The 13,768-nt window shown below is 43.0% G+C and overlaps 1 long non-coding RNA gene across 2 annotated transcripts; it reads left to right on the plus strand.

The window, feature by feature from the left end:
- Positions 1 to 89: 89 nt before the first annotated feature.
- LOC147365651 (uncharacterized) lies at positions 90 to 11,298 on the plus strand. Of its 2 annotated transcripts, XR_015132627.1 has the most exons (3): positions 90 to 288; positions 3,400 to 3,706; positions 9,079 to 11,298. It is a non-coding gene; the product is annotated as an uncharacterized LOC147365651 (long non-coding RNA). The 2 variants fall into 2 exon arrangements; XR_015132626.1 differs by lacking the exon at positions 9,079 to 11,298 and having other exon boundaries at positions 3,400 to 6,913.
- Positions 11,299 to 13,768: the final 2,470 nt, after the last annotated feature.

Here is a 13,768-nt window from a genome sequence, read left to right on the forward strand (position 1 = left end):
TAGGGAGCCCCGGCAGCCGGCCGCGAGGCCCCATTGGCTGCGGCAACGTTCTAAATTCCACGAGGGCACGCCCACCTCCGCGCGCACGGTACGCGCTGTTGTAGTTTCCACTTCACCGAAAAATCTGCCTGGCGACTGAGCATGCCCAGTTCAACTAGTAACCCCCGCAAGCCACGGGATCCTGGAGTTTCATTGTTTTGTTGCTCCCTATTTGGATCGTTATCAGTAGGAAGTGTGGGCCTTCGTAAGAAGGAAAAAGAGTAAGGATGGACACATTAACTTTATAAGGTAAATGTATACGCGGCAAGCATTTTGTGTTTCCTGTAAAAGCTTGTAATGAGTGCTGTGTGGTGCAGAGCTTTGAAAGTGGGAAGGTACTCTGCTCTGAGACAGTCTGGCAGTCTCTAAGGGTCTCAGTTTCCCCTTCTAGATTTCTAGTGACAGTAAACCCTAAAACTGCTTAGGAATAATTTCCTAAAATCTGATTTCATATTGCTTACAAATTCAGTCACCAGCAAACTAAGCTTGAAGGTGAATAGGGTGTGTTTACTATGGAAATTAGAAAAGACTGAACAAGATCAGATAAGATTATTTTATTTTTTGAAACATATTTAAATGACAATTCAAATATGCACAATTTAATGTTTCTCAAAGTTTTGCAAGGCATCCAATGGATGCCTGGATTAAATATAAAATATATAAAATAAAATAGAAAGTATTTTAATATAAAATAAACACTCTGGATTTATTTTATGAAATTATTCTTATCCAGATACCATAACCAGTGATAAAACCTCAAAAGTAGAGAGAACTAGAGATCAGTTTCCTTCATAAACACAGACATGAAATCTTGAATAATATTTTAGTAAATTAAATAACTGTAAATGAAATGTAAATTTTAAAAATTGTGAATCACCTTTATGTTGAATACTTGGAATCTATATAATTTTCTACATCAGCTTTACCTCAATTAAAAAAAGTTCTTTTTAGGAAGTCAAATCCAGCAACATTTAAGAGGATAAGCCTTCATGACCAGTGAAGTTTATCCTGGGAATGCAAAATTGGTTTAACATCTGAAAGTCAATCAAAGTAGTTATTCTTTGAATAATAAATAGTAGTATTATAATAATAAAGTAGTATTCTTTATTAATAGAATAAAGGAAAGAAAAAACAGTTTTTCAACAGATACAGGAAAAGCACTGGTGAATGGTTAAACAAACTTTAGTAACTATATACAATAGAATACTACTCAACTTGATGAAGAGGAATAAAATATTCCTACCTGGATGAATGTCAAAAACAAAATGCTTTGTGAAAGAGGCAAGTATAAAAGACCATACTGAATAATTCCACTTACATGAAAATTTTTAAAGCAAAATTACACAGTTTTATAATCATGTTGGAAGGCAAAAGTTCACATTATAGGAAAACACTAATGAGACCTTACACTACAAATATGGCCAAATCCACTTTAGTTACACAAAGGCTACAAATATATATTAAATAGCATCATCAAGTAATTAATTTTAATGCTTGACATTTTTCTTTGTTAATTTTCACAATAATGAATTAGTATCCTAGAAAACTACAGAAGTGATCAATGACTTTCTTTTTTGTAATATCTTTAGGAACACATGGATTTTTGGGCATGGATATTTTTTTGGCATGCTTCAACCTGTAGCCATTATTACTTTTTTTGATACTCATATTGCTCCAATGTGAGAGACTTTTTTCAAATTACTACTTGTATACTTTTGACATGATCCCAATTGTTTTTGATAGACTCCTTATTTTCGGGTGTTCAGTGGATCACGATACACTCAAAAGAACTGAGATAAAACCAGTTCTTTGCTTCAGCACTGGATGAAATTTGTTTATAATTTTACCATGGCAAGTAATTTATAATGAAATTGTTTTGAAAGACAGTTAACTTGCAAAGTGCTTTTTATTTTTATTTTTTCAGTTAAAAATTTTTGTTTTGGCCGAACCACACAGCATGTAGGGTCTCAGTTCCCTGACCAGGGATCAAGCTCTGCATTGGAAGCACAGAGTCTTATCCACTGTACTGTCAGGGAAGTCCTTGCAAAGTGCATTTTAACCCAATGAAAACATTTTAAAATAAGGTATGTGTGGGAAGGATGCTGAGTAGCTCTTGAAATCTGGCTTGAATTGTTTTTCTTTATGGAGATAAAATGATGTCACAACAAAGGTGGGACTGGAGTGATTTCTTTTTCCCCCTCTGTGATGAAAAGTGATTCATGAAGTTGGCTGCTTTAGCTGATGTTTGTCAAGACTAACCACTCAACCAACAACAGCAAACACAATTGTGACTGTTTTTACTGCATATAATTAAATAGTGGAACTGGTTTATGGAATTCTCCAAGCCCGAATACTGGAGTGGATAGCCATTCAATGAAAATGAGCATTGCTAATTGGATAAAGAGGGTTGATTGTGGGGACCTTGGGTCCTTTGAGCCCCAGAATTCATTTCCAAGTGATGAGAATAATGGCTTTAGTTGTAAAAATAAATAACAGCATTGGTTCTTTTTACTTTGAAGGCCCTTGTACCTGCCTGAGCAGGATGTTAGGGAAGGAAGGCTCACCCTGTGCCTTCAATAGGCTTCACTGGCAGACCTAGGGGTGAGGAGGCAGGCAAGGAGGATAATTTTGCAGGTAGCTGCGATTCCAGATTAGGAGGTAAAGACAGCCAAGCAGAAGTGAGTATGCCCTCTGCAAGACAGTGAGAAGGCCAACCTGGTAAGAAGAGACTCCTTGGTTTATCAGTAAATTCCTTGACCAATCAACCTCTAAGACTGTAAAGTCTTCTCTGTAGGCTGTGGATGCTGTTTTAGCCAAGATAGACAAAGGATAAATGAAGGGGGTTACTGCCGGAGGAAGAAGGAAAAATGAGTGAACAGACCTCTTTTCCAATTCCAGCTCCTTTCCCCTTCTTTCCTTCCCATAATGGTTGGAATCTTACATGGACCCCAGCACTTTTCAAACACCAAGGTGAAACCATATGTGGTACCATGACTGTGATTAAAGAAGATAGGGGAGGGAGAAGGGAAAAGAAAAAAGGGCTGCTGCTGCTGCTGCTGCTAAGTCTCTTCAGTTGTGTCCGACTCTGTGCGACCCTAGAGACGGCAGCCCACCAGGCTCCCCGTCCCTGGGATTCTCCAGGCAAGAACACTGGAGTGGGTTGCCATTTCCTTCTCCAATGCATGAAAGTGAAAAGTAGAAAATACTAGACTGTATGTCACATGATAAAGGCAAGTCATGTTTTAGAAAGTGTTTCCATTTTCCATGTTTCCACATAAACACATGTCACACTTAGATACATACATGTGGAGTGTGTCTGTGTGTGTGTGTTCTAGGTTGTGACTTGAAATTTATTTTTAGGAGGGGTCTTGGTGAAAAACCTTGAAGCTACTGCACAGCCCTAATAAATATTCATTGGAAGGACTCATGCTGAAGCTGAAGCTCCAACACTTGGGCCACCTGATGTGAAGAGCCAACTCATTGGAAAAGACCCTGATGCTGGGAAGGATTAAAGGGAGAAGGAGAAGGGGATGACAGAGGATGAGATGGTTCAATGGCATCACTGACTCAATGGACATGAGTTTGAGCAAACTCCGGGAGATGGTGAAGGACAGGGAAGCCTGGCCTGCTGCAGTCCATGGGGTCGCAAAGAGCTGGGCACAGCTGAGTGAGTGAACAATCTTAGCCCTAATGAATCTTGTGGTTCTGGGGGCTCCAGCAATTTCTTCCTCTGGAGGAAAGATGCTTCATCTTCAAGTCTTGGAAACAAAATTTGAAAGGGAGGGGTCACCTCCTTTTTCTGTCCTTCCTTCCCTCTTTCAGGCAGGCACAGGCAGGTTTTGCTCGAAGTAATGGCAGCTGTGGAGAAATCAGAAGCAGAATCATATTTTGTTGCTCCTGACATCTCTAATTCCTGGATAAGTTACTGTTCTTCAGTAAATAGGCCAAAGAATTCCAGAAGTAAATGAACAAGAGGTGGCAAAAGAGTACTCCTTTGTTGGTGGTGGTGGTATTGTTATCAGTCAGGTCTCTAATTGGACTGAGTGCTTTTTTTTGAAGAGACCACAGTTTTTAGAAAGTAACTAGAACAGTCCATAGCTTCCCAGGTGATGCAGTGGTAAAGAACCCGCCTGCCAATGCCGGAGGTGCAAGAGACTCAAGCTCGATCCCCTGGAGTAGGAAAGGGCAACCTGCTCCAATATTCTTGCCTGGAAAATTCCAGGGACAGAGGAGCCTGGTGGGCAACAGTTCCTGGGTCACAAAGAGTTGGGAGTTCTTTGTGACGTCTGTGGGGTTCCGTCACTCTAACCCCAGTTTACTGAATCAGAATCTTTTATGGCTGGATTTGGGAACGTACGTTTCAAACAAGCTTCTTGTATTGTTTTTTATACTAGAATTTGAGAATTCTAGTCTGGGCCTGAATGCTGGTACTTAGACTGTATATCTGTGAAAGCCTCTAAAATTAACACACTTCCAAAGTAGGACCTTCATTCTGTGGGCGAAAGTTTCCCTGCCAGACCTCATCTTGTGCTCGGGCTTCATCCCTGCTCAGTTCCAGTTTTGCCAGGCACTACCTACTTTCTTCTCTAGTTGCAAGGAGAGTAAAAACGTCCCACCTTGAGATCTTAGAAAAGCATCTCATCCCAGCTTCCCAGGCAGCTCCTCAGCCTCTGGCAAGGTTAAATTCCGTGGCCTCGCACCCTGAAAGGGTACCCAACCTTAGCAAAACCCCACAAGCCATGCCTCCAAGGCTCTATTATTTCAGCATCTGGACAAGCACACCTTGTAACTGCATTAACGAGGAGGCCCAGGGTGTTCTGTGATCTTCCAACAGTAACCCCCTTTTTGTTTTCTCAGCCTTCAACAAATGTGGTTTACACAGTTTTCCCAACCTCCCCCCACCCCCCAGTCCTTTTCAGGTTCAATCTCTGTGTTATTTACCTCTCCTTCTTCTTCTTGCTGCTGCTTAAACTCACAGGAGTGTAATTAATTTGCTCTTTGTAGTTCTCCAAAGACTATTTGGGCAGAAATTAGCCATGCTCTGTAACTAGAACCAAGGATTGGGCTGCATTTGTTCAGCCGTCCCTTTCGGCTTGGATTGTCCACGTGTCCTGTGCCAGAAGCCAGCCAAGTTCAAGGTGGTGAAAGTGGGGAATCCCAAGGTTCAAGGCAAGGACACAGTCAAGTCAGGACACATCTTATCCCTTTAAGGCAGAAGCCACAGCCTGCCAGGTGCCCAAGGCCAGCTAGGGGTTGTTGTCAGGCTCCCAGGCAGAGTTGTACTTTTTTTTTTAATTGGTGTCTTTTAATTTTTATTTATTTATTGTTTTGGCCTCACTGTGAAGCGTGCAGGATCTTGGTTCCCAACCAAGGATCCAGCCCGCGTCCTCCTGCATTGCAATTGCAGAGTCTTACCCCCTGGGCTGCCAGGGAAGTCCCTTGTGTTGCACATTCTTGCAAACTATGGCCAGGGCAATGCACTCTCAAACAGACCCACCTCTGCCCTCCCAGCTGGGATCTTGGTACCCATTTCTGATGTCTTCTGCATTTTCTTTAAATCTCAATATCCTTGCGAGCTTGTACAAAACATCCAATAGCTCCACCCCCATCACTACTCACAGGGCCCCCGTCTTTTAGGGCAGATCAAACCATTTCCTTTCCTCAATGGTAGCAAAAACAAAACAAAAACACCATCCAAGAAATAAAAATATCTAGGTTTAGGGAAATGAGACTCAAATGAATCATTCTGGAAAACACCATAGAGCAACTGGAGATGGTCTTCAGGTTAGCTTGGTTATACTACTACTACTACTACTACTAAGTCACTTCAGTCGTGTCCGACTCTGTGCGACCCCAGAGACGGCAGCCCACCAGGCTGCCCCATCCCTGGGATTCTCCAGGCAAGAACACTGGAGTGGGTTGCCATTTCCTTCTCCAAAGCATGAAAGTGAAAGTGAAAGTGAAGTCACTCAGTCGTGTCCGACTCTCAGTGACCCCATGGACTGCAGCCTTCCAGGCTCCTCCATCCATGGGATTTTCCAGGCAAGAATACTGGAGTGGGGTGCCATTGCCTTCTCCTAGCTTGGTTAAGAGCTGCTCTAATTCTCAGGCATTAGGTTAGAGTTAATAGAGGCAATAAAATGACTTTGCCAGGTCAGAATGAGTTCTAGCCACAAGGCAATGAATTTTTTTACCCACAGTGGGAAACTAGCCTGAAAATGTGCCATAATCTTTAAGGTTGCTTTTAAGCATGGAGGGTTTTTATCATTGTTGTTTTTATTGTTTAAGTATGAGATTGTGCTATTCCCACCAAAAATCTCATCCTTTCTCATTCCTACTTTCACTTCTCCAGAATTTTTAGCAAATTTTTTCTTTTTTGTTTGTTTGTTTTCTGAATAATTCAGTTTATCCCTTAATAGGTCAAAATATTTTTGATTTAACTATTTTAAAAGTAAATTCTTTCACAGACATGGGAAACATAGTTACCAAAGAAACTGTGGGGGAGGGGATAGATAAATCAGGAGTTTGAGATTAACAGATATACCCTACTAAATATAAAATAAGTAAACAACAAGGTCCCACTGTACAGCACAGGGAACTATTCTCAGTATCTTGTAATAAAGCATAATGGAAAATAATCTGAAAAAGAAAATATGTATGTATATGTACAACTGAATCACTTTGCTGTACACTTGAAACTAACACAACATTGTAAATTAACTATGTTAATTGTTCAGTCATTAAGTCGTGTGCGACTCTTTTTCGATCCCATGGACTATAGCCTGCCAGGCTTCTCTGTCCATCGGATTTACTATACTTCAATAAAAAAAATTCCTCCTGCCAAATAAATAAATTCTTATCAGAAAGCCCTGAATTTGCACTTACAGAGCTTGAATTCCCAAGTCATTGAGCTATGATCATGTTACTCAACCTCTTTGAACCCTGGTTTCCTTGTGGTAGAATGAAAATAATGTTTATCTGAGCCGGACACTACCAGTTACCTGCCCAATATTCAAAGTGGTTTTCTTTCCTACTAACAGAATTCTGATTTTGGTAATAGCTGTCACCAAAACAAAACCTTTAGTCCCCCAGTTCTCCAGAAGAGAGAGGTTGCTATGTAACACTGTTTTGGAAATGAGATGTGTGGGGAAGTCAAGAGGTTGTAGTGTAAACACCACCTGTAACTGGGTGGACCTAGCCCCACTGCTGCCTTCTGCCTTTGAACCTCCCCTTTCCATTCTGGAAGTTGCTAGTAATGTCTGGAGGTGGTCTTATGTCCGTGAGGATCAGAGCCAGTTTAGAACTAAAGAAAAGAAAGGCAGCTAGCACTCTGTATTAGTCCTGGCTTGCTCTCCTGCAGACTGCTTACTGGGACTTCCCAAGTGACTCAGTGGTAAAGAATCCACCAATGCAGGAGACATGGGAGATGAGGGTTCAATCTCTGCATCAGGAAGATCCCCTGGAGTAGGAAATGGCAACGCACTCCAGTATTCTTGCCTGGGATAATCCCATGGACAGAGGAGCCTGGTGGGCTATATAGTCCACAGGATGCCAAAGAGTCAGACATGACTGAGCATACACACATAGAGACTGCTTATTACATATGGAAAATTCGCACTTTGCTTGTTCAAGCCGCTATAGCTGGGTGCCTGTGACATACAGCTAAACACAATCCCTCACTGATACACAACCTCATAGAATTGGTGTCAGAATTGGAGACTAAACTATGAGAATGCATAAAAGCCTGAAGCACAGTCCTTAACATATTGTGTTTGATGAAACTGTATTATCAGGTCTTCCCTGGCCCAGTCGTTAGGACTTTGCCTTCCAATGATGGGAGGAGGACAGCAGTTTGATCTTTTGTTGGGGAGATAAGATCCCACATGCCCAAAAAGCCAGAACAAAAATAGAAGCAATATTGTAACAAATTCAATAAAGACATTAGGTCAAAGCAAAAATCTGTTTTTTTTTTTTAAAGTATATTATCTTCCCCCATAGATTGTAAAAGATAACACAAAAATTTTTTTAATTTTTCCAGAATCCCTAAGGGCCTGACTTTGGATGTTCAGTGTAAACCTCTTAAAATTAAAGTAGGTGGGGCCTGGGGGTATGTGAAAATTATAAACAAGCTTTATTGTTGCTATAGCACTTGCTGCCCTACCTGTGGCCTGCTGCTGAGTCGTAAAGGATGGATGTGTTGCCTAACAATCTCATCTTCGCTGCAGTGGGCCTCCATGCGTATAGATGCTAGAGTCTAAAAACCAGATTCCAGAGCCCACTGCAGCTTGGGTTCTGGGTATGCTTTGAATCTGGCCAATCAGATGCACTAGCTTGGATTTAGAAAGTCGAGACAAGAAGGCCACGCTTGTGTCTGTCTGTCCTGTCTGCTACTTTCTCTTGTCTTGTGACAGTATCAGCAGAGATACCAGGCACCAGTTCTGTGGGTTCTGAGAGGCGGGCTTCCTGGCACCCAGCCTGTGGACCTAGATGGTGCCAGGTGTGGTGTGGTCTGGAACTAGTGGCAATGCTGGTTTCCTGACGGAGAGAGAGAGTTTTCATCCTCAAGGAGTCCTGATGCTAGTGGACTCCTGATTGCAGGGGAGACACAGCTCCGTTGATGACCTGGTTCTGGGGTGTGACTTTGGGAGACTTTTCTGAAAGCTCAGCCTACAATCTATTTCTTTATTGCTCCACTTGTCCACGAACCACTGAATTTTTGAATCTCTCTCTTCCTCCTTGAATTAGATACAGTGGGTTCTGTTCCCTGCATCTGAACTCTGAGCTGTAGAGCTCCTATTCTTGTGTATGTGTGCTCAGTCGTGTTCCGATTTTTTTGTGACTCCGTGGACTGTAGCCCTCCAGGCTCCTCTGTCCGTGGGATTTCCCAGGCAAGAATACTGGAGTGGGGTGCCGTTTCCCACTCCAAGGGATCTTCCTGACCCAGGGATCGAACCCATGTCACTTGCACCTCCTGCTCTGGCAGGCGGATTGCTGCTTACCAAATATTGCCAGCTCTAAGAGGCGCCCTCTCTCCCCCAGATCTCGGCTTAAGGGAGCAGTTGTCGAGACGAAGACTGGCCATGTGTGTCCCTGAGTGACCACCTTGAGCAGAATCTTCTCAAGGCCCCTCCAATGGACATGGGACACAATAGAAAAGAAACCTCTTATTTAAGCTGTTGATATTGGGGGGTAAGTTTGTCACCATGGGATTATCTTATCCTGAAGTGACAGAATTTGGAAGAGTGAGCTGCTGCTTTAATAATAAATCCTAAATTACGTGGCATTTGGCTTAACCACTGGTCAAAGGAATCAAGGTAACTATTCTTGAAGGACTGAAAATCTATCCATGTTTTTTTTTTTTTTTTAAATAAGTTTTTCCCTTGCCCCCTGCAGTCAATGCATGGAGTACTAACCACTGGGCCACCACAGAAATCCCTAGAAATCCATGTTCTCTAGTGGGCAAAAAGTTGGTAAAGTGTTGCCAGCAGTCAACTGGAAAGTAGAAGGCATACCTAACTTTAGGGAAGAGACTGAAAGCAAATTATTATTGTTACTGTTTATTTGCTTGCTATTGACTGCATGTGACAAGATATTGCAAGAAAGAGATATGAGGAGAAGATTGGTCAGTTTTGGTAAAGATGCATAAAAGAGATAAGAGAGTTTGCAAATTCAAGGACTTACAAGGTTGGAAAGGCAACGGCTTCTCAACCCAAACAATAAAAGATAAAACTGATACTTTGAGCCATGAAGTCTATTAAAACCCAGCTTTGCAGTGAGGATCAGAACAGTGAACATGGATTAGGGCGAGGTGGCTGATATCCCCTTCCGTTGGACCAAATGGCCATGACTTAAACACGGTTCAGGGGAAGAGATACTGCTCTCACTGCTGAGCTCAAGCAACCCACAATTAGGGAGGGAGGCGGAGAAAGAGGGAGAGAGAGCAGGGAAATATGGCAAAGAAATATGTCTAGAAAGGAAACATGGGGCTAAGAAGTCAAACAAGGTTTAATCTGAAAATCAGTTTTACTGTTAAAAGAGGCACCAACTTGGATTAAAGGCAGTTGGAGCTTCTTGAAACTTAAAATGATCCTTGATTCCTATCAAAATGGGTAAGAAGTATGCTGACAAGACAGCTCAACCTCTACAATAGATAAAATCGTTGACCCTGGGTATCCACTGGGCGACTGGTTCCACAACTCCTGTGGATACCAAACTCCACATGATCAAATCCCTTGTATAAAATGGTGTGGTACCTGTAGCCCTCGGATGCGGAACCCCCAGGTATGGAGGGCTGACTGTATTTTTCAATACCTACTTCAGACAAGGCCAAGAAGAAGAATTATGGAAAGGGAAGAGCCTCCCAAAAGGAAAATCCAAGGCCCCATGGAGATCCACAGACAGGGGACTCCCTCCTAGGAAACTCAAATGAAGCCTCTTCAGGGAAAGTTCCTCACCCTGCCGGGGGGTCCTACACCTTCGGTGCAGACTAATATCCGGATTGTCATAGGCCAGTGACTGCCGTGTGTTTTCCATCTTTCTTATTTTTACTTTGAGTTTTTGAAACATCGTTTGTTTATTTGGCTGCACCAGGTCTTGGTAGTGGCACACAGGATCTAGTTCTCTTAGCCGCTGGACCACGAGGGGAGTGTCAGTAAAGCTTATTACAGTTATCCTGATCCTGCTCTACCACTGGAGTCTGTGTGTGTGTGTGTCTGTGTGTGTGTGTGTGTTAGGGGAGGCTTGGGTCTGTGCATCAAGAGGAGCTGCACTTGGCCCTGTGAGAGGCTGGTTGCACGTTCCTCTCTGATACAAACTCCCAGGCATCACCCAGAGACCCTGGGCTTTGAGCTTGATGTCATCACTGGGACTTCCTGGAAAGCGAGTGAATGAATGCATCTTACATGCAGGAAGGAGGGTAGAAGAATTATTTCATACCCAGAAGAAGAGCTTGTGATAATAATTAATACTGTTCACCAGTGCTTCCCTGGTCGCTCAGTAGTAAAGAATCTGCCTGCCAATGCAGGAGATATAGGTTCGATCTCTGGTCCAGGAAGATCCCACATGCTTCGGAGCAACTAAGCCCATGTGCCAGAACTATTGAGCCTGTACTGTAGACAACTGAAGCTGCAGCTGCTGAGTGCCACAGGAGAAGCCGTGCACGCCACCAGAGTAGCCCCCACTTGCTGTAACTAGAGAAGAGCCTGTGAAGCAACGAAGATCCAGCACAGCCAAAAATAAATAAAATTATTTTAAAAATAACTTCACCAAATGGATTTGCGTTACTGCTAATGGGCCCATGATAGGTTTATACTGCCCCTCCCCCTACTGTTAAAGTCAGGCGCAGCTACTGTAACTTTCAGTTCAGTTCAGTTCAGTTCAGTCGCTCAGTCGTGTCCGACTCTTCAAGACCCCATGAATCGCAGCACACGATGGACACGCACTGTCCATCGCCAACTCCTGGAGTTCACCCAGACCCACGTCCATCGAGTCAGTGATGCCATCCAGCCATCTCATCCTCTGTCGTCCCCTTCTCCTCCTGCCCCCAATCCCTCCCAGCATCAGAGTCTTTTCCAATGAGTCAACTCTTCGCATGAGGTGGCCAAAGTACTGGAGTTTCAGCTTCAGCATCATTCCTTCCAAAGAAATCCCAGGGCTGATCTCCTTCAGAATGGACTGGTTGGATCTCCTTGCAGTCCAAGGGACTCTCAAGAGTCTTCTCCAACACCACAGTTCAAAAGCATCAATTCTTCGGCGCTCAGCCTTCTTCACAGTCCAACTCTCACATCCATCCATACCACAGGAAAAACCATAGCTTTGACTAGACGAACCTTTGTTGGCAAAGTAATGTCTCTACTTTTGAATATGCTATCTAGGTTGGTCATAACTTTCCTTCCAAGGAGTAGGTGTCTTTTAATTTCATGGCTGCAGTCACCATCTGCAGTGATTTTGGAGCCCCAAAAAATAAAGTCTGACACTGTTTCCCCATCTATTTCCCATGAAGTGATGGGACCAGATGCCATGATCTTCATTTTCTGAATGTTGAGCTTTAAGCCAACTTTTTCACTCTCCACTTTCACTTTCATCAAGAGGCTTTTTAGTTCCTCTTCACTTTCTGCCATAAGGGTGGTGTCATCTGCATATCTGAGGTTATTGATATTTCTCCCGGCAATCTTGATTCCAGCTTGTGCTTCTTCCAGTCCAGCGTTTCTCATGATGTACTCTGCATGTAAGTTAAATAAGCGGGGTAATAATATACAGCCTTGACTTTGCTAATTAACTGTGAACAGAAGCCACACCTTTCCTAAGCAACATTTTTTAAGTTGTGGTTAAACACCCGGTAGTGTATAGTTTACCATCGTAGCCGTTTTGAAGTGTACATGTCTGTAGTGTGAAGCATACTCATGGGAATGTCTGTAAAACAGGTCTCAAGAACTTTTCCATCTTGCAAAACTGAAACTCTATGCCCATTAAACAGCGACTCCTCATCCTCCCTTCCTTTCAGGCGCATATAGCCACCATTCTGCTTTCCCTCTCTATAAATTTGACTGCTCTGGCTAACTCACGTAACTGGAATCAAGCGTACAGTATTCGTCTTTTGTGACTGCTTCTTTTACTTAGCACAGTGTTCTCATGGTTCACCACATTGTTGCATGTGACAAGATAGCTTCCCTTTTAAAGGATGAATAGTATTCCATGGTGTGTGTCTCTCGCATTTTGTTTATTCATCCATCCATCAATGGGTGTTTGGGTTGCTTCCACCTCTTGACTGTTGCGAATAGTGCTGATTTGCTGAGCACCATTTTTAAGAGCCCCTTTTCCTACTGTGACAAGCAAAAAGGCACATGTTAAGATGAGCGTTTCTCAGCCTGAGTCCCTGAGTTATTAAAATGAGTGGTGCTCCATGCTGGCCCACATTGAACATGTGCAGTGAACAAGAAATAAGCCTTTGTTGTTTTAAGGCACTAAGATCTTGGGGTCCTTTTTCCCCCCGTGAAAACTGATAAGGTTTTAACTTTTAAAATGAAAATTTAACTCCTGCAAAGTTTGCAGAGAGAGACATTGATCAGAGGTCCCCCCAATGTAACTTCATTTGAACCCTGTTCTTCTGTTGTATCTCTTCAGTTACACTTTCCTCTGGAGGTTTTGTTTTGTTTTTTTCATACTCATGACTTTTTCTTCAGCTGGCCGAAGCCTGGAGAAATTTCAAATCCCTTTTTCTCATTTCCTTTTCATTTATCTCGTTTCCTATACTTTGGTTTGGCAGGTTTTGCATCCTGTGTATTTGATGGGAGCAGGTTTGATTGAGCATCCAAACCGCCTGATAAGAGAAGCTAAGAAGATAGATGTTAATTCCTCCCCGCCCCCACCCCCCCCACCCCCCCCCCCCACCTCCCCGCCACTTGCATTAATGACATAGGGTCAATGTGATAGCTCACAATCCATTGGGACGCAGTCTCCCATGACTCTGTCATCCTCATTATGCACCTTCTCTGTCATATTCCACAATGCCTGATCCAGCTTCATTCCTCGTGTGCGTTTTGGCCAGCAGAAAGGATAAAAAGAAAGGGAAAGACACGCCCTCTCTCTTTAAGGCAGCTTCCAGAAGTTGCACATATCACTTCCACTTCCATCACATGGTAGAATTCAGTCATGTCAAACATAGCAGAGGAAACTGGGCAACATGATCTCTGCTCTGGGCAGTGATATTCCATGCCTTTGGTAATAACAT

The sequence above is a fragment of the Bos grunniens genome, chromosome 9 (assembly GCF_055505025.1).
Source record: "Bos grunniens cultivar Pamir isolate PY7600 chromosome 9, Bosgru_T2T1.0, whole genome shotgun sequence".
Classification (NCBI taxonomy): Eukaryota; Metazoa; Chordata; class Mammalia; order Artiodactyla; family Bovidae; genus Bos; species Bos grunniens.